Below are 22,272 nucleotides of genomic sequence, written 5' to 3'. Positions count from 1 at the left end.
TGACTTATGTCGTAAATTCCTGCTTCAAAACCAGATTCATGGCTATTGATTAGGACACAGTTCTCGACCTGGATCTCGGTCGGACCTTTAACTGGGAGGGAAAATAGACCAATTTTTTTAATTACGTAGATTCGTGGCTCAAAATTTGAAGTGTTTCATATAGTTTTATCATATGGGTTTCATGAAAATCAAGCGTACAGTTTATATTCACTGTACATAGTTTGTATTCCAACATGTCTAAATTAATGAAAAGTTTAAATCTTCTAAAATATGTTTTATGCGTCGTATGTTAAGTTTTAAGACCATCCATTTTTTTCTCATAACCAGGAGTAAGATAAAAATGTGGCTATGCTAAAAATACACGGAAAATCTCCGTAAATATTAAAATAATATGGCTACAGTCCATGGATCGATCACACGGTTTGTGTGGCTCCCGCTAGTGTTAGATGCGTTTTAAATTATTAACATGGCGTCGTTCAGTGTACAACAACAATGTTATCGTCTGTTTACCACACTTGCATGGCTTAACGCCCAAAGAAATACATCGCCAATTGAGTGAGATACGCGGCGATGGTGTAGTGGATGCAAAATACGCGCGTCCATGATTGCCACAGTACAAAGAAGACCGACTTTTGTTTGATAACGACCCCAAAAAGCCTAGTCCACGGACGAGGCTTCTTGAGTTCCAGTGGAGAAAATAAACCCCCCACAGAAACGTTCCTGCGACCAACAAATATTGGCATCGGCGTCGTGAAAACTTCTACGTCTATAAAAAAATTATTTGGAGGGATATCAGAATTTTCAACTTTCTGATATAAATAATTGACCAGAAAAATTAGGAGATCTTATAACTAGAACTATACTCGTACTCTTTGCACTCTTTCATGCTTAGGTACACAATTAGTCCTAATAAAACTATGTTTCCATATAAATTGATCCAATAATACTTAGGGCTAAGCGATATTTGAAATAATTAAGTGAACACTGTTTAGTCAAGAATTATACAGTCGAGCCGAATAGGGAGAGGTATTAGCTGCAGGGAGGGCTGCGAGTAGGTGTGTCGTAGACCTAGGAATATTACGTTGGAGAAAGTATAGGAGTTGTCGAACAAGCGTCAACGACCACCATTCTGTGTTTTGACGTGCATCTGAGGGAAGATGAGTGGGAGAAATGCAATTAAACGTTTACAATTAAAATTTAGCTATTTCTTTTTAATAACTCAACCAAATGCTCGGCCAGTTATTTTCGTGCAAGGGAAAATTTGAGCAGAAATCATGACTGTATTTATTCTTGAAAAGATGAATAGTCAAAATGGGTTTGGTATTAACTTTACGAAAACAACCTGCGCACTCTTTAAACATTTCTTCGAGAATTCTGCCTGGTTGTCCGATCTCAGTTGCTGTTATGTAGTATTTTAATTTATGATGACCATTCTTATTCAATGTTGCAATGTTTTTCTTGGTTTGATTAATGGCGTTTGTTAACTTATACTCATAGCTTCCATCATTTGTTTACTTCATCCTACACACTGCAGTAAATTTGTTCGCTCAGGAAGCTCAAATATTCAAAGTCTCAGGACACCATTTTCAGAGAATACACTTTTCACTGAGACACCATTTTCGGAGTACACTTATTAAAACAGCTATTATCAAGGGCACTAATGAATATTGAATAGAAAAATTCTGCTTTCCGAAAGAAAGCCACCGTTAAATACCATGTCTCCCAAATTTTTCTTTTCCGCGGAATATCCGGGTTTTCTGTTTTTCTCCTATTTATAAAATATCACCCCCAAAAAGCCCATCCACTACCAATTAGCGTGGTATGTTTATCATTTTCCACCTTAATGTGTTGAGTGAAACTTTTCACGTCAAAACAGGGAAATTGGATAGCACGATACAGGAAAGGGAAGGAAAATCATGAACGCCAATCGATGTAAAGAAAGAGAAGCGATCAGGTTCTTTGATGTGGGTTTCAAAATATTTCTTTTCTTGGTATGCACTGGTGAAACAAAGATCGTAGGGCGGGTCTTCCCCGCCCTGCGATCAAGGTCTTCCCTCCTCTGTCCAGGGCCACGTTCCACGCATGCAAAAGACACCTCCATCTTCCTGCGTCACAACGCGAATCGGGACTCACTGATATCGAGAAAAAAACATCATATCTCTTGCCCTGGGCCAGGTGGAGGAGACCGAGGGATATATAATGTGGAGCCCTCGTCCTGTGTTGCATTCAAATCAGACTACGCGGAGCGCCCACATCCTCATCAACTCGAGACAATGGGTTCATCCAGGATGATACTTTTGGGTGAGTAGCGAGGGAATATGTCTGACCGATTCCTCTCCGTTTCCTTTGAAGTAAGTTTTTTTTAAAACTAAATGTCAAATCACAAAAATGATACCACTTATAAATAACGAAAGAAAAAGCGACGAATATAATATTTACTAAAGTTCTCAAATCTGTGCTCGGTGATTTGTTTTGATAACGCTATGAACAATCACACAAATTAGTGTAGTAAAAACGAGAATGAAAGAACGATTACCGTATTTGTAGAAATGTTTATTTTGTGATATCTGTAAGAATAACTAGGTTTTCTTCGATGGGCATTTACTACAGCTAACTGTATGAATGTGTGGGACATTGTATAATTTTACCAACAAAACAGGTAACTAAGTTTCGAGACATCCGGAGGATGCAGAAGAAGGATAAAGCTCTTGGCCATACCAAAGCCATTATGCTTCAATAAACACTGGGCTCTGATATTTCTGGGAATCACAGTAATCGGTGGAACAATGAGTAGGCGATGGGAAAAATGTTGCCTCACAAAATGCAATCTATTATTGTGGTCACTCATATGATAAGTCAATTATCACTCGTGTTAAGGGTTAATAATCTCGAGAGAAGAGCTGTCAAAAATATTCCTGTTCATTTAATGCCCACTTTGAAATAATTACAAAATATTAGACACCGGTAGCACCTATTAAAAGCGACGACATGTTACGAGACAATAATATCTATTGTGTTTTGATTAAATAAAACTTTATTGCGTTGTAAAAAGTTAATTTTACTTTCTGTGTTTCCGGATGAGGCGCTTCGAGCAAAAAATTGATGGCGTACGTACGTGGCGTAGTTGGATATGATCTTGGACATGAATTTATTACGGTGAAACTATAAGATCTTATATGAGGGCCAGAGATCGGGAATGGCTGGAAGAAATTCTGATGTATATTTAAAAATAAGGCATTTATTCTTGAGAAATTTAGGAGCATGTAATAAGGTGTTCAATTAATATTTTGTGTACGTTTCATCAAGCCCACCTCTATTTTATTTAATGGATTTCAAGCAGTTCACATGTGCTCATAATTCCCTTTAAGATGTGCACGCTATATCATTCGTCGCTAATTAAGACACTTTTAAATCTTTGAAGGAAATTCAAAGATATTTTTACATTTGAAAACGCGTTATACTCCTGGATAGCATTTTAGAAAATCTTTAATTCTGACCAATTTTTGTTAAACCCCCGTCACTTGCAGTTAAATGTTGGATTGTTGATGAAAAGTTCTTAATCCGATTTAAAATTCTAAATTTTTTCACTGAGTGTGAATGGTTAAATTTTATTGACTTATTTTCTTAATTATTACCTAAATTTGTTCGCGTCAGGATCGAACATCGACGCGAGTAATTTTTATGGATTAAACAACTCTATCCGCTAGTATAATTTTAGGTAAATATTCCAAGAAACTGCGGGAGATGCCGCAACAGTAAATTGTCATCCGCTAATGTGCATGTCAATGCAACAATTTCAGAGTGTAAAATCATTCGCTTTGAATGATTTTTACACTCTGAAATTGTTTCAATTAAGGTAAATATTTTGAAACGCTCGGCAAAAATTTTGCAAAAGTTCAAAAAAATCAACGGAGACTTGGACATGAGTTTTTTTTTACAGATAGCGCACATTCTCGCCTTTACGAAAACGTAGATATATGCCGTGAGAAAGAGATACTTACATGGGAAAAAGATGAACCAATTTCGCGACATTTTTCTCGTCCGCCATCTTCAGTTTTTATTGTAATCAACACCAAAATAGCTGCGTCCGTGAGTTAAAACGTTCGTCTATGACACACTAGTGGCATTTTCATCAGGAGGAAAGAATGAATGAAACAAAATGAATTTTGAGCATTTAACCCATATCCTCCCAACCCCTGCCACACACCTTAGCTGTGGCTTGCAGGGTACTAAAATATCTGAATATTAATCTAGGGCACAGGAGAGAAATGGACCGTGAGATGAGTGGTGTAAACATGAAAAGTACGGAATATTATTTAAGGGTACAGAAAATGGAGCTAGTTGTTGAGAAAACGTTTCAAAAATATGAAGGCTGCTCTTAAATGGAAAAATTGATTTTCAAGAGAAATACGTACGAACGTAAACCCACTGAATCCTTAATTAATAATGGTGGCAAGAAAACACAATCCAACCCGACCTTATTACTCGTTTGTATGACTTGTTCGTTAAACGTAATATTGGAAATAAAATCTCAATCACGACCGCGCGGGCGATTCCTTACCACGCATATCATCATACCGTCATATTCTGCAAAGAAGTTGGGTTCATTCATCCCGTAAGGCCTACTCGCAAGAAATTCAAACCGGTCTGTTTTCAATCTTAATCGTTTATTTCGTTTTGATAAAATGAAATCATATTAACTCTAGGAGAACGAAAGGTACATTTAGCCACAAACTCTAAAATCCCTAGGGCAACACAATTAGCGAGAATAATGAGGCTGAAAGGTAATTGATTGAAACTACTGAGCATTGTTTAGGGAATGAAGAATATCATAATCGCGATGTGAAACACTTGTCGAGGCATCAATTGGAAGATCATTGCTTGAGACCAACGACGATTGTCTCTAAAAGGCTCTCTCCTTTAAGAGTTCAACCAAAAACATATCAAAGCAACGTCTTGAATATGAATGTAACAATTTCAGAGCGTGAAAATCACTTGCCTTGACCGGGATTCGAATCCGGATTTGTCGATTTTCAGCCGAGTGCTTTAGCCAGTTGAGCCATCGAGGCATCCTCTTAAACTCTGAAATTTTAGGGGCTTAAAAGGAACAAGATGTTGTGACGAAATACCGTACTTAAAATGTCACAGATATTCCTAATCGTGCGCGACGCACCGCATTCCACGAGGTCAAAGCCAACTTTAAACAAATAAGCTGTTTTTAACATTGAAAAATTCCAAGAAACTGTGGGAAATGCCGCATCAGTAACTTTTGACGGACACCGAGGGATCCTGGTTCGAATCCCGGTCAAAGCGAATTGCTGCATTGCAATTCCCAGTTGCAATACCCTCTGAAATTGCTGCATTGAAATGTATATTAGCGAATGGCTCCGGTAAAAGTTACTGTTGCGGCATCTCCCGCAGTTTCTTGGAAGCTTGAATATGATACAAGTTGTATTATCTACTTGTACATGTTCGTTGCGGTGGTTTGAATCTGAAAATTTTTCTAACTTAAAAAATTAACTGATGAATTTTTAATTGAATCCATTAGATTACTTTTCACTGAACAGGCGTTTAAATTCTAAACGATAAGCTGTCCTAACATGTCTAAAGCTAGCAAACAAATAAATATGCTTTGCGTGTCTCTGGGAAAGAGATCATCTGCCTTACGAGGCACACATAGCCTTTTCTTACGATTACGTCCTTATCCTGGAGTGCACTTGCGCAAAAAAAAGAAACGTAATTGAGTTCACATTGTCGAATCAATGCCAGAGGAAACGGAGAGAGAGACGTTTCGATGGCAGCGCGCTCTCTTTGTTTCAGCCGCCGTGGTCTGCCTGCTCGCTCTGGGACTCCAGGAGACGTCCGCTGCCAGACGGCGTTGCCCAAACGTCTGCACGGCTCAGTACGACCCCGTTTGCGGGCGGACGGCTAACGGGAGAACCATGGAGTTCTCCAACGGGTGCGCCCTAAGCATCTTCTCGTGCAATAACCCCGGAGGTGAGTAGTGGGCGTAGAACGAAGGAGAGGACATAGGATGGAAATTTTCATTTGAGGGCCAGGGGATTTCATTGAATTTAGGACTCGTTGAACGAAAAATAGATTTGAATAGGGGAAAGGAATTCAATGCACCAAGAAGGGTTATGAATTGTACTTGGAAAACGCTTTTTTCAATTTAAAAGCAATTTAGCAGCCTTACTAATCAAAATACTGTACCAGCTAAGAAATTTTTGTGTCCTCATCGAAAGTATCCCAAGAAGTAAACTATTGTTACTTAATAATCGTAAAGAAATTCATATGTCATAAGTCATAGTGCATACTATTGATTATAAGAAAATCTGCTTGATTTGATTTTCAGTTACATCCGCGTTATTACCCTCAGGATTAGTTCTTTTGGAATATTAACATGACGTCTAATCGAAAAAGTTACAATTAAATTCCTCTAGTGGCATTTAAAGTTAACATATTTTAAAGGGAAAACACTCAGCTTATGTCATATAATGCGGAATTCAAGAGCGTACAGAAAGATGTATTAATTGTGGGCAGGGGTGTAAGTTATGAAAACCTTTTATGCTTACCTAATAAATAAACGTGAATATAAATACCTACTGGTTTCAAAATGATTAGCATATACATATACCCGTACATGTAATTTGTAATATTTGATCAATATTTATAACTACTGAGGAATATCAAAGTAGTTGACCACCCATAATAAAAAAACACATCAATTTATATTATTATATTACAATTCAAAGTCGCAACTTGAGTTATTTCAAGACTGTCCTCTTCTTCCCACCAAGTATTTTACACATTTTTAGATACATCGTAGTGTATATAAATTTGAAACAGCATAAAAGTAGTAATAACTCTTATTTTTCGGGTGAATATTTCAGCGAAGTTTCAGAAGAAAATTATATGCGTGACTTTCTAGGCTAAGCAGACATCTCTTACACTTCAGCACGTGAATTCTAGACTAAACATATGGAAAATGTTCCAGCAATCACCAAAACATTGATTCACAGTTTAGAGCATCCCATAAAATTATTTTATTTAACATATGTTTAATTTTAGAGAACTAAACAAGTTTCCGTAAGGATACTTTGGATTTCCTCGTCCTGATGTTGTTAACACTCCTATCACGTAGATTATTGGCTGCGTTTGGTAGAGCGACTAAATGAAAAATATATTCATTATTTTGAATTCCTTATTCATTCAAGGATATTATAGAATATATAAACTTAAACTGTATGTAATGAATTGTTAAAATGAGCAATCATGAAACGATTTTTTCACGTAAAAACGCCTCAACCTTTCAAACAATACACAACATTTTCTTGATGCACTCATTAGATTAAAATGCAATGTGAAGAATACTAAAACACTAATCAAATTGATCTGGTATATTAAAAAGAAAATTATGGTAATTAAATAATAATTATGATTTCAATAGGTATCCATTCAGGGGTATTAGGTAATTATGAATATTATTTTATAAAATATTAATAATTATGAGATGGTCAATAGAAGGATACTTATGAGCTCCTTATCAGTTTAATTTATCACAAGTGATTTTCATGTATACTATGTGTACTGTGAATTAGCGGTATGTTACTCATAACAACATTCTCCATCCACAGTTATCGTCTCATCCAGAAGAGGAATGTGCAGGAGGAATGCCATCTGAAGTCTCGCCTAAATAAGTAACATTGCACATTTTTTAATTTGAGAAAGTACTAATGCAACAACAATCTCTCCCAATTCTCCTATGTCTATTAATATGAAGTAATAAAAATATCTCATCCTCTTCAAAGTGCATGTGTGATTTCAATGGTATTTCGTCAAGACAACGCCGAGCATTTCGACAATGACATGAATATCCCGCGATTCACCAAAAAGGTGTGTGGAAGGGGGTGCAGGCACCAGATAGGAAAGGTGAGTGATAAGGAAGGATAGGGGAGAGGAAGGAAAAAGGGAAAAATACTCGTTAAAACAATCAAATAAGGTGCAAAGTTGTACACGTGCTGGAGGAAGACTTAATTCAAAACAAGTGTTAATTCACCTAATTAATTAATTCTTTGTTATGCGAAAAAAGGGAATAAAAATGAAATTAAATCATTTATACAGGTTATGCAGACCTGCATAGTAAGAAGTGGAAAGTCCATCATTACATGGACGTGCAACTAAATATTGATACATACATTTTCGCCTGGATAAGTTATTGAGAGCAAGTTTTAAATGGGATCCAACGAAACAGTATCAACGGAATTATCATACGCGTGTCATATTACTATTTTGAACCGGCTCTACGTCAGTTTATTATAATTCGTGCGCGAATGAGTAATCGCTTTAATTTGAAGACGAATTTGCTATCCATAGCAGTGATGGAAAAACATGCATCACAAGAATTTCATGCAATAAATTAGAATTTGTGACGTAGCCCGGAATCAAATTGAAACACAAACCACGACGAACGGGGATCCAGTCATAAGCAGCAGTATGCTGTAGGCTGTTAGACTTCCTCACTGACAACTGACATTGATTCACTAAAATAACGGCATTTTGTGGTCCCTTACAATTCCAACAGCTTATGAAAAAGAATCGTCGTTTAAATGAAAAAAAATGATTTTCGAAAACCTCTTCATATAAATAATTTTCATAACGAAGATTAAATATTAAATACAATAGAATAAAATTGTTAAGATAATAAAATTATGGGGGAAACAGTCAGTAAAATTCAACGTATCCTATCATATTTGTTAATTAAGGGTACATCCTCCAAACTTTTTTCTGATATATCAACATGGGATGAAGGTTTAAAGCATAGAAAAACATTTAAAAGTGTCATTTTTTATTAAACTCCAAATTAATATTACGGTAATGCCAGAAAATTGTAAAAAGTGGACAAAGAAAGGAAAACAGATGGATAGTTCCCAAGAGGAAGGCTAAGCTAATTAATTACATTGGCTATATACTAAGGGGAATGTAGGATAGCAGTGCTATCAAGGCGCAAGAGAATTATTTTGGGTCAGGGAAATATGGAGTACTGCAGTCAACGAATCTTCGCATTGAAGGACTAATGATATGATTTGTACGCCAAACCCGTGGACGAAGGCACTACTTCGGTGAGGGGTGGAAGTTAAATTTTCAGTTTGCATCCCAATAAATCATATATGCATATGCATAGGTATATGTTTAAGAAAATGACAGAATATTCATGGGGATGATATATAAAATTGCTTTTGAGGAAGAAATGTCTTAGGGAGAGGGTAAAATGGCGAATGAGAAGAGGGGAGAGTGTGTAGGCGGCGATAATGTCTTTCAAAAGGTACATTGAAAAGGAAGAATATTTCCTTATGAGTCTTCCCATTTCCTAATTTTTTTCACCTAAACATTTGTATTATTTCTGAAGGGGAAAGTGTAAAGATATAATGATTAGTAGTAGTAGTAGTATTTAGGGGAGGCGACCGACAGCTGTGGTCATTTGCGCCATACGGGATGGACAGGAAAGAATGAAGGGTGGAGAGAAACCCGGCGTCGGCATTAGCCTACTCTTTACGAAAGGCGCCAAGGGGTCCGCAATTTAACGTCCCTCCCGACGGACGGCATACTCACTCAAAGTGCTCTCCAAAAAGCACCTCAAGTAGAGATCGAGATACCTCTGAAAAATATTCAATACCCGCGGGATTTGAACCCGGGCCCTCTAGGTGGGAAGCCAGTACGTTAGCCCCCGCACCATCTCGATCCCTGTAATGATTAGTTCTCCTCACTTTTTATTAGGCTAATAGGATAAACCCCCAAGTAAGAAAAATCGAAAGTCAGCGGTTATGACTGAATACGTGGGGTCGGTCTTTGGAGTTAAGGGAAGGAGTAAGACTAACTGCTCTATTTTACTCCTCAGCGTCTAATTACTTTTAACGCCAATGAGTTGAACATAAACTTATAATTTGAATAATTTCTGTAACTCTCTAATTAAACTTGCAAGCTCCATTCAATCATACGCATAAATAAAATTAACATCGAGATCAGAGAGAGCCCTGGGGAGGGAAATTTCTACTACTATTGCCATAGTTGAATCTGAATGTAAAGACTTTTTTCAGTTTTCTCTTGTCTTTGCCTATTGAACATGAACACCATGTTTCATTCTTCCATATCTTCTTTCCGATGAATGGAGAAAAATAAGGTAGTAAATTCCATTCCGGAATAGGTTTCACAATACTGCAGGGTTAAATTCCATGAAACTACGGGAGATGCCGCAACAATAACTTTATACGGAGTCATCCGCTAATATTCATTACAATGCAACAATTTCAGAGAGTAAAAATTATGCGTCTTGACCGGGATCCCGGTGAAGAGGTTTAGATTCAGAAAGGAAAAATAGAGCACAGTCGGAACTCTAACTCGAAATATGAATACTACTCTTCAAGCTTCTAAAAACAAGTTTCATTGGTTTGGTTGACTTAAATAATACTAAAAATCATTAGGCCTGTAGAAAATTGCCTATGGAAGTAAGTCTCAACAGTATCAGGACGGGAATCCAGGGACTCATGAAGAAAAGAATTCAGAAGTTAGTGACAATTGATAGATATCTTCAAATACATGTGGTTTGCCTGCTCGGTAATCTATCACCTACTTTTCTTACCCCATTGATTCTCCGCTATCCCACAACTGCTTTTACGTTCAGTCGCTTTTGATTCATTGTTAAAAAAAAAACCAAGTGTTTTCATAACTGCTCTATTTTTTCCATACGAAATATACAGTGACGAGGAGTTTTAAGTGTTTTGCTTTACATAAAAGTATGAAAGTAAAATTGACCCCAACTAGACATGGGGATTTCTAAGAGTTTGAGCGATGAAAAGGAGGCAATATATTTCATTCACATGCGATTTAATAGATCGATAGGAGAGTGATGGTTCAGGCTTTGGCCTGCTGACTGGAGGGGCCAGATCCGTATCCCGTGGACGCCTGTGGGTACCCTTTCACCCAATCTATAACTATGTGATTTTTGTGGTAGCCGACCTTCCTGGAGAACCACAGCAGGAACTGGGAATGGAACTGCCACCCTACCTGGGTGTGTGAATGGCACACGCCGCAAGATTGGTAGAAGGTGAGCTGTACCTATCAAAACCAACCAATGAAGAAATACAAGAATATATGGGTTACGAGTAGAAACTGCTCTGATGTCCAATATGTTAACAAAAGGACGCTGTAATGGGTATCACGGAAACTGGACTGCATTTTCTTCTAGGAGAGAAATCAGCTTAAGTCCATATAAGAATACAGATTTGGAGAAAAGGTTTTTGCATTCATTCCAAACAGAAAAGAAAGAAAAGACATTATTCTAGTTTGCTATAACCGCAATGCGAGAGGGCTTATACGCTTTGCTTTTATGCTTTTAATGCTGTAATGGTTTTGAATCCCTGAAAAATCGAGTTTGGATTATCATAAGAAAAAAAACACTCATCGGAAGTGATCTGAAAACAAATAATCAATATCATAAGCTAGATAAAAGGTATCTGCTGATTTTAAAAGCCTAAAAAGACGTGTTTTTATCGGGCGAGCTCCGAGCAGGAAAAAAGGTTTTAGATGTAGATTGGTTTTTAACGCTTAAGTTCTTGGAAATGATGAAGTAAATATTGCTCGCTTAGTGCTCTGGGGACTTAATTTACACTAAAACTACGAAAGAAAATCACGAAGAAGTACTTTCTAAAGTAATAAAAGAGTTCTTACAGTCGGTCATTGTACCGAGTAAAATTTATATTCATCAAACAAAAGAGAAGAGTGAATTCTTAAGTGGATAATAAAATAGAAAATTTAGATGTAGTCTGCAGTGACCACCTGAGTTTTGAGTAACCGGGCCATGAGCCAAAAGAGTTGGCAATACGGAAATGTATTTCTGGCCTAACGGAATCGGTGTGTATGTGAAACCGAACAGTTAACAGTGCATTGGAATGACATCCGAGGGAATTGGGAAAGGAACTGGCTCCTGAAGGAGCTAAAGATTTGAAGATAGCAAACATTTTAGACAGAATCATGTTCCTCATAATTTTACATTCATGTACGTATGTGATGATATGCTGTGTTAAGTGACATGCATATCTTACGGAGAGTATCGAATGATTCAGAATGTCTAAGCAACAATAAACAGATGTAGATTTTTAGAATATAGAGACACAAAGAAAGGACACTCACAATTTGTTATTTAAATATAAATAACAAATTGTGAGTGTCCTTTCTTTGTGTCCTTATATTCTAAAAATCTACATCTGTGTTTTTATATATTTGCGTGTCGCCGAAGAGCGTTCCATTTCGAAGATATTATATATATATATATATATATATATATATATATATATATATATATATATAGTGGTGGCTACTAATGGCCTTCCCCCCGAACCTAATGACTATACACAGTATACTAAACCCTTTCCCCCCCCCTCCCGGTCTCGCCCTCTCCTCACATCCACACCCACCCCGGTTTCCTTCCCCCCCTTCCCCGCACAACCCCACCTATTGACAATTTCGCTGGTCTTCACACTTTCTGGCCTAGACTTAAGTATGCCTGCTCCTAAGCTGTCCCAATCTACGTCATATTTTCTTTCGTTTTCTATACTTGCTGAATAGTATCTTGTTAATGTAAACCCTTCATGTTTCTATTTTCTATCTGTTTTGAATATTTCCTGGTTCAATCAAATAATTTATTTCCTGCGGTATCTTAAATAGCATGCACCATTTTTCTCTCCTTATTTTCTTACACTGCTTTCACCTTTCTGTACAACGCACCCATTTCGAGCTCATTTGTAAATCGTTCATACTCTTGCACTTCATCTACCAAGTTTATTTTGATTATTTTCCTTAATCCCGTTATTTTCCTCTTAAAGTTTATTCTTTTATCGGTGCCCCGTATTTATCTCCTTTACTTCCTTCAACCTAATTGGGTAGAATTGCATCCACACCCGGAAAACTGTGCGAATTGACAACGTTCTTCCTTAATATAGTTTAGCTGTTATCTCTCTGAATCCCCGGGCACTGTCCCTTAATGGTCGTGGTCACCTAATGAGTGTCCAAGTATGCTGTATCTACTTTTGTATAGTGTATATACTTCTATTGTAGCTTTTATACCAAATGCTCTTTATGATTATACCCTGCCTCCTGCCTTCGGAGCTTTTATGCGTTCTCACCGCGGTCATACCTTGCTCCTGAAAGTTAATCGGCTACCTTACACCCATCTCTATGTTTGGCCACCGTATTTTAAAAATTAGAGTCAACTGACTCCATACTTAACTATCTAAAACACTCAAGACCTTTTGCGACTAACCGCAAAAGTTTGGTAAATAGTAAAAACTGCCGGTAATTTTGAAGTTGCCCCAATTGTAAGTAGTTATTGAAATCGCCGATAGCATATTTGAGCGAAGAATCTAAATTTTATCTAAGGCTAGCTGAATACCCGGCTTTGCACGGGTGAGGGAGAAACAATAATATAAATATACTACATAAATAAAAACAACAAATTATAAAGTACAATAATACACTACTTCATACAAATTTAAGAATCTTTTTTATTTAACACCTGTTTATAAACTACATTTTTTGTTTCATATCCAGGAGAAAGAATATATAAATTTTTAGGCGAACCTACTCTGGAGCAAGCAACATAAAGTTGCCCGTGGCTAAAACATGGCGATCTTAGATCAACACCACAAGACTTTAAAGACTGTCCCTGTGATTTATTAATGGTAATTGAAAAAGCTACCCGGACTGGAAACTGTAATCTTTTAAAGTTGAAGGGAAGATCAGTTGGGATTAGAGGTATCCATAGAATAAAAATTATTTCACCTTTTCCTTTTCCAGTTAAAATGACTGCCTGGATTATATTTTTCATTAATTTTGTCACACACAATCGTGTCCCATTGCAGAGTTTTGGTGGATCTAAATTTCGCAATAAAATGATTGGAGATCCTACTTTAAGTATAAGGCGATGTTGTGGCAATCCAGCTGGATCAAGTGAATTTAGGAATTCCGTTGGATAATTGACGGCTTCGTCAGCATCCACTACGGTATCAACCGATTTATATTCAATCACGTCTCCTGGCAGCATGGCTAGTATCTCCTTGTTAATTTCATTAACATCATCGTTCTTAGGAGCAAGAATGGCTCTTTCTCGCAACCATTCTAAATTTTTATAATTTTGATTAACCTTGGGATAGACTGCTTGTATCATATCGCGGACAGTTTTCACCGATACACATAAATCTGATGACAATTTTATCATACCAGATGCTTCAATAACTAATCTATCTTCTCCAATCTCCAAAAGTTTATTTGCAAAATTTTGAGCATTCCCATCTCTTAAGAGGATTGGCATGTTTTGTTTAAGGCTAATTTCTTGGACATGATTCCATAGAACAGAATGTTTTAAACAGGCATAAATTTCATCAGCTGGAGTCGATTTTGGAATGACAGGCAGAGTTTGACGGAAGTCTCCACACAGGAGTACCAGAGCTCCTCCCATTAAACTGCAGTTTCCTCTAAGATCTTGAAGTGTTGCGTTGAGGGCCTCAAGAGATTTTTTATGAGCCATCGTACACTCATCCCATACTATCAATTTACATTCTATAAGAACTTGTGCCTGGCCGCTTGTTTTATTTATATGACATGTGGGATTTTCTTGTCGGGAAATATTAAGTGGCAACTTAAGGGCAGAGTGGGCTGTTCTTCCTCCTTCCATTAATGTCGCTGCAATACCTGAAGATGCAACGGCTAGAGCAATTTCTCCATGAACCCTGATTTCAGCGAGAACTAAATTAATTAAAAATGTTTTTCCCGTTCCACCAGCAGCATCAAGAAAAATGATACCTCCTTGTTTATCTACTTGATCCATTATTGTTTCGTACGCGAATTTCTGATCTTCATTAAGAAGTGGCTTTTTATCCGCGATGTATGCTTCTAAGTCTAAGGCATTGTAGCTAGTTTCACGTATATAATCTGAATAAAATACACCCTGTTGATCTTGTACAGGTGCAAAAAGACCGAGTTCCACTAAAGTCTTGTTAACCATGGTGATACACTTTTCCTCCAAAATAATCAAAGTTTTATTAAAAATGTCGGAGTTAAACGTAATATCCAATGTAGGATTTTCACTTCGAACTTTAGCCAGTATATCCTCACTCATTGATTCTTTATATTTTTCCCATATTGTTTTTGGGTTAGATGGATTACAGGAGGTTATTATGATGGCAAACAAAATTCGGATTTGTCCTGGAAGAGAAATCAAACTGGCCTCTCGCAATGAGTCATCCCAGTGTTGATCTCCTTCTAGCAACCCTAAAATCTGGCAAGCTTCTCTGAATGTCTCACATATTTCTCCGTTTACCGTTCTTAATTCTGCAAATGAGCGAGGTCCTCTAATGGTATGCAGAAGCATTCTTAAAAAATAACATTCGGCGTTGTTAGGATGGACTGTGTAGACTCGGCCCAATGCGTCATATGAATAAATATTATTCTCAGGATCAAAGTTGCCCATTTTTCTTCTACAAAAGACTTTCCTTGATGTATTCCACGTATAATATCTCGGCAATTCTGAATACAATAGTGTTCTTGCAAAAGTATCCTGCTGGCATAGTTGGGAAAATGCTGTTTCTATGACAGCAAAAAAGTAAACAAATTACATACATACAAACAAACACTCTTCTTTATATATATATATATATATATATATATATATATATATATATATATATATATTAGTGACCACTGATACGTATATATGTACATGTATTGCGTATTTTTCGGGTTTTCACGATTTGTCCTAATCGCACCACAAATATCGTCCACAATTAATAGCTAATGTAGATTTGAAATTTCCTCCACTGACTGTATCGTGTACAATTGAACCAACTCCATTTCTCCTATTGATTCCCTCCAAACGGATAAAAACATCATGAGATAATACAAAGTTGAATGAACCAAGTCGAGGTACTACCCAAGTTAATGAAAGTGAATTCATTATAGTACAGGGAAACCAGAGTCCAGCCAGAAACCAACTGATTTTATAACTTGTTTATTTCGCCGGATACAGCTTAATCGAACCCTGCCTGGTAAGCCGCCTTAGGGATTCTCTGCAGGTCCGCCGTACAATTAGTTTCAATGTCCTAAATAGAGTCGAATAGGCACCCTTTCAAGGTTGATTTTAACTTTGGAAACAAAAATAAGGTTTTAAGAAACTCTGGGTCGGTATTGGCTCTATCCAGGAGTGCCTGACAAATGCCCACGCGTTTTTGTCTCTGTTCATCAGCCAGCACCCGCGGGACGAATTTTGATGCGACGCGCCTCATGCCCAAAATGTCAGTCAAAATTGTCTAACAGGATCCAAAACTAATGTTAATTTCCTCAGCCATCTCCCTAACAGTTAAACGGCGATTTCTCGCTCCAAATCGTTCACCAATTTGACATGGTTGGGGTCTGTCGAAAAGGAGGGCCGTCCCGTTCGCGAATCTTCATCTGTCAAGGTTCTGCCCGATTTAAAACGACTGTACCACTTATAACACTGGCTTCGACTCATAGCTTCATTAACAAAGGCTTGCTGAATCATTCCAAATGTCTCCGTAGCACTTTTGCAAAGTTTGAAACGAAATTTCACGCACACACGCTGTTCCTCTAGCTCCGTCATTACTGCCGTTGCACGCGGCGACGAACAGGTTAAGACACGTACCGCTGCTGCAGCGTGACGACTTAACGTAAACAAACGCAACACCTCTCATTTTAGTCGTCAGATGTGTCGCTAGATGGCGCACTGTCTCTCATTTCTATCCGTTGAACAGTTTGCGTTGAATAAAATCAATACAGTCTTTTTTTATCACACCTTGTACACGATCCTGTAGATACAAATATTCGTTATTTCCCCGGAAAATCAGGAACCATAATAGTAAGAAATCAAAATCATCATAAAAATAGTTAAGACATTCGATTTGCAAGCGAGGACAAAATTGAAGTAGACGTAGCTGCGTAGACGTGGCTGCGTAGACAAGGTATATTCGTTGGTGCATTTACAAGTGAATGTTAGTTGCTAGTGTATATGTTTGCATGTGTAAAAGTTAAAATGGTTTTTGCATGGATACATACACCTCTGTGGGTGTGAATTGACATGAATTTGTTAGTTTTTTATGTGGTTTTATTACGTTTTACGGGTGTTGACCTAAAACTCCCCGCCACTCACCCTTGCGGCGGCTTGTGGGGCATTGTGTAGATGAGGATAACAGACACAAGTGTTTATATTCATACTGGATATCATACATCAGCGCGTACCTTCCATATATCTCAAAGTGGAATATCTCTATTTTAAAAAATGTTTTCTTTTGACGCCTATTAATAAGTGATTTCCGTGATAATAAATTTGAAAATAGCTTTGCCCGCACGTTTTCTTTCTCACTCAGGCAAAACACTGTCCTTGCGTGTAGTTAATCAACTTATCCATAAGCTTTGTGAATTCTATGGTTTTCGGCTCTACTCGATGGAACTTCATGATGAAAAGTGAATAATAATAACTTAGTAACTTCCACTGATTTTTTATTTTAAAAACGACCGGTTTCGTCGAATAGTCGACGTCATCCGTGATGGATGAATGACGTCGACTATTCAACGAAACCGGTCGTTTTAAAAATAAAACTCAGAGGAACATACAAAGTCATTATTATTATTCACTATTCATGAGCTTTGTGTCCTAACTTCTCCTTTTTGTACATCGTAAATCGATATCGCGACACGCCAACAGTATGCGTATTGGTGCGATGTCTTACATATGGCGATTATAGTGATGAATCGGTTGATTATGAATAAATTTCAAGTTTTGATAACTGCTGAGTGTGTGAATTTTTGTGTGCTTTGCATTTTGTTCACGTATTTTTCCCGCGTTGCCACTTGAGAAAGATTGGATTTTGAGCGGTTTCTTTGTTCCTAAAGACATCTGATTTCACGAGACTGAAACATTGTGGCACAATGCTTTAAGCAATGCAAAGAGAGCTTTCTAAAATAGATTAACCGCTCCGAAATCTGAAGTTTAGAAAATAACGTGGTTCAGTGACAGTTTAAAAACTGCGACAGATTAAAATAATTATTCATGTGTTGACATAAAATACATGCATACAGCCTTGCACATGAAATGTTTGAACTGTTCCTTGTATTTTGATCTTTATTCAACATCTTGCTCTCCCTCCATAGAAATCGTCTCGTCGCATCAGGGGATGTGCTCGTGATCATCTCCAGCCACACGACGAATGTGAAAAGGAGATGGAGTTCCGGAGAAGTCAAGAGAAGCTGATACCAGGGAGTGACGACCTCCACATCTCTCGCTCTCCATTACCTATCCACTCTATATTTGAATTGTCTATCCTCGACGGTCGAGAAATAAAGAAATTCCAAGCTTACAAAATGGTATGTGATTCCACTGTGAGCGGTCATGACTATTTCTCGTACCTCCGGCCTTGAAGTAAAAGATTATCGAAATCATTTGGGGTCACTTGGAGAACAGAGAGTCATTGATAAAACAAGAGGTCTATCCGGAAAGTATCCAGTCATGCAATATTTGGAGGAAAATAGTATATCTGGAACAAAGAGGCCTCAGTTCCCTTCGAAGTACTTCCCTTGGCACCGCCTCACAAAATTATCCCAGCATATCTTCCACTTTTCAAAACAACCAGAAAAATCCTTTTTCGGAATCATCATCAGCTGTCTCGTCACATTCTCCTTTGTCTCGTCAACCGACTGTTGGGACAACTGTGCTTTTGTTTCAGGCTCATAGCCGTAGACCTATGACCCATTTTAGTTAAACATTTTTTTTAGAAAACCTCGGTCATCGTTTGCGGCTTGGTGCAAGTCTCCAGCAACTGCACGAAATTCTTGACGCAGATGAGACAGCTGACGACTATTCCGAAAAAGGACTACGCGGATTGTTTTCAAAAGTGCAAGAGACGCTGGGATCAGTGTGTGAGGTCCCAAGGGGAGTACTTCGAAGGGGACTAAAAGCCTCATTATTCTAGGTAGGCTATTTTTCTCAAAATATTGCATGGCTGGATCCTTTCCGGACAGACCTCGTATATGCAAATGGGCGATAGTTTTGATATAATTCATATTTCACTATTCATCTCTCCGAATTTAAAAAAAATTGTTCCAAATCCTAATAATTATATTTTTTAACTTGCTTAATCATATTAATGAATTCATAGTAGCATTTATCTTAATGCACGGGAGAGAAATTTGCTAAAATTTGATAAAACGTATTTTTCCATTTCCATCTAAAGGAACAATCACGTCTCAGCTCAAATTTCATTAAAATCAAAGCTTACATTTGCAATAAAATTTCGGACCCGATGTTAAAACTATCAGAAGTATAAAACAATATATTAATGAGTCAAAGAAATGTGCACCAAATAAGTCAAAACAAAGTTTACCTGTAAAATATGAAAAAAAGAAGAATGATTGGTTACTCTATTCAGAAAGATTCATGTGCACCTATAAATAGTTTGATAAAAAGTCAAATGCAATTTGAAGGACTATGAATTATTGAGTTGAAAATTGCCAAACTTTCGTATTTATCCGAAAGTAATGATCGCTCAACCATTGATCTTAATCAAATGGGGGAATTGCTGGAAAGTGGTACTTACTTGAAAGCGCTACTTTTTTAATTCCTCTATTCAAGAATTAGGCTCCTTCATACCTGTTACAGGTATATAGCATAACGGTTACAGTTCATCACGACTGCTAATTCATTAATTTAATTCCATCAAGTTAATTCATATAGAAACTGCCGGGGTTGTGGTAAAACTTGATGTAAACATTTGACCTTAACTAATTAATTTGGTAATATGCACACTCGTATGACGAATTCACAGAAGAGTCATTGGTCACGATCGGATTCCTCGCAAAAGAAGCGAAGTTTTTCCTCTCGAATTACTCGACAGCCATAACCGTCCATGATACGCATTAGCTTGCAACAGTGCACCGCAGTGAGGCCACGAACGAGCAACGTTGATTTAGACTTGGAATACCTCCTTTAATTAGTGAACCCCTTACTTCACATTCTCGCGGCTGGAGGAGCACATATAGGTTGCGCGGAGTGGTAGACGTGTCAACAGTATTCAGCATGACTCTTCGACTCTCGTGTAATTTGTAGGTTCCAGGGGTACACTTCGGTCAAACACAAGTGCACTGCGTACGAGTATTAGATATTGTGGAATTCATCCAAACCGGCCACTGAGGGACGGGGCGGTTCGTCGGATAATTCGGAGGATCGGTTAATTTGAAAACACTAGGAATATCTTTTCAAGCCTGGAAACTGATACAATGCTTTCCTTGAGTGATTTTCTAATATAAAACCAAATAGCCTTGATTTAAAATATTGCTCAATGATAATACTGCTGCAACGCACCCTATTATTCCAATCTTTTGCCAATCTGGATGCCAAAGCACCACTGTCACTTTAGCAGTCACGGGCCGTTTATTTTAGAACTCAAAGCCTCGGAAAAACTTCACTTTTTTTTAATTGCCAGTATGCCTTTTTACGATTTTCTAAAATAAGACCAGAAGTTATTCCTATTTTCCGTCAATATATCACTCCGAAAGCATGTACCTACAATGAGCTAGTTTTATATACCCCTGCAAGTTTGATTTCCCATCTAGTCGACACAATACCAGAGAATTACCTTGGTACCTCATATCACAACTTTTCGAGTGAAAATTTAAAATAGATTTATTGTCGTAAAACAGATAGTCCAACTTTCATTATATCCTGTTCACAGTCAAATTCACAGAAAAAAGTAATCCGAAATTCCACGGATTCCAAACGATGCTGGAATGTAAAAATATACGCAAGAAATGGATTTCCAGTCACCACGAAAAATCAGGATGATATTTTCAAATTAGGAACAAGGGGTAACGATCATACTGCCGGCCCCAGTGGCGATGGGTTAACGTCGTCCTCGCTTGCCAACCCAAAGGTCGCCTGTTCGATTCCCACCGAAATGGGGTTTCCTCCACCTAGGATATGGATGTTTATCATTGTTTTCATTGTATGGTCTAGGGATTAGGTGGAAGAAGGGACCATGAAGTCTCAATCTCACCAAAATAAAGTCGTCAAATAAATAAATACTTGAAATCGCTCGAACGACACCTAGATTGCAAGCATAACGGTGATTTTAGCCCTGTATTATTGCACATCGGTCGAGACTCGACACCTTTGAACACTTGGAATTCTTCACTGCTAAACTCCCCACATGAATATTCGGTTGACGAACTGTTCAAGTTTTCCCGTCGCTCCTCTGCCCTGCTGAATACAATTCCCCACCACCAGCCGCCTCCCAGCCCCACACCCGCCCACACCATACGCGCGATTCCATCGTCTGGCCTTGGGATACTTCACACCACTCCGCGTCTCCCAGACCGAGCAACACCATTCAGAGGGTGTTGCCTCGACCCAGCCGAGTTCCTTCCTCCCCTTTCTCCTAGGCCCACGGGCCGTGCTCACCTTCGCCCCAACCGGTCTACCCGTTCGACCCTGAGTGTCGACCAGAAACTCCTCAATGCACACTCTCTTCCACTCCCCACCTCATCCTTCATCCAAAAAAATTGTATTTAACCCTACGTATTGTTTATTCAGAGAGTCTACCGACAGTTGAGGTAATTTGCACCATTAGAGATAGATGCGTAATATGGTAGGGATAGGATGTTCACGGTATGAAGGAAGAATGGAGAGAAATCCATCGAGACGCGAACCCGGACCCTTGGGGAGCGAAGGGGGACATACTAATTCAAAGAATAATCAATTTCATTTCGTAATTCTATGATCTCATGTATACTATACTTGAATCTGCGCTCATCTTTGTTACTGACAATTAAAGAATGATTTATTAAAGCTGAAAGATCAGATATCAATAACTGAGCCATATTAATTAATAGGCGATTAATTCAAATGCATCAAGTTCACAAGTATAAAATAGCTTTTTGAAGGGGCTGAGGTAATTTCGAATCAATACCGCCGCTTTGCAGTAAATATTTAACAAGACGGAAGCAAATTATAACAAGAGACCATCAACATGATTCGATCAAAGATAAAAAATTTGGGTGGGTCCATTAACGTTCCATTGAGATTTAAGCGACTTAAGCAAGAACGTCATGTTCAAAACAGGATGATCCACGCATAAAGAGTAACCACGAACCAATGCAATAAAAAAATTTAATTTAACGTAAAAATGTCATCATAATAATTCAAGGAATATATAT

At 37.9% G+C, this 22,272-nt stretch overlaps 1 long non-coding RNA gene across 1 annotated transcript; it reads left to right on the top strand.

Moving 5' to 3' along the window:
• The first annotated feature begins 2,234 nt into the window (after positions 1–2,234).
• On the top strand, positions 2,235–7,799 carry LOC139694291 (uncharacterized). The gene is made up of 3 exons (XR_011702112.1): positions 2,235–2,301; positions 5,821–5,997; positions 7,638–7,799. It is a non-coding gene; the product is annotated as an uncharacterized lncRNA (long non-coding RNA).
• Positions 7,800–22,272: the final 14,473 nt, after the last annotated feature.

The sequence above is a fragment of the Hetaerina americana genome, unplaced genomic scaffold (assembly GCF_022747635.1).
Source record: "Hetaerina americana unplaced genomic scaffold, ioHetAmer1.1.p SCAF_5, whole genome shotgun sequence".
NCBI lineage: Eukaryota > Metazoa > Arthropoda > Insecta > Odonata > Calopterygidae > Hetaerina > Hetaerina americana.
This window is presented reverse-complemented; position numbering and strand designations above follow the sequence as displayed.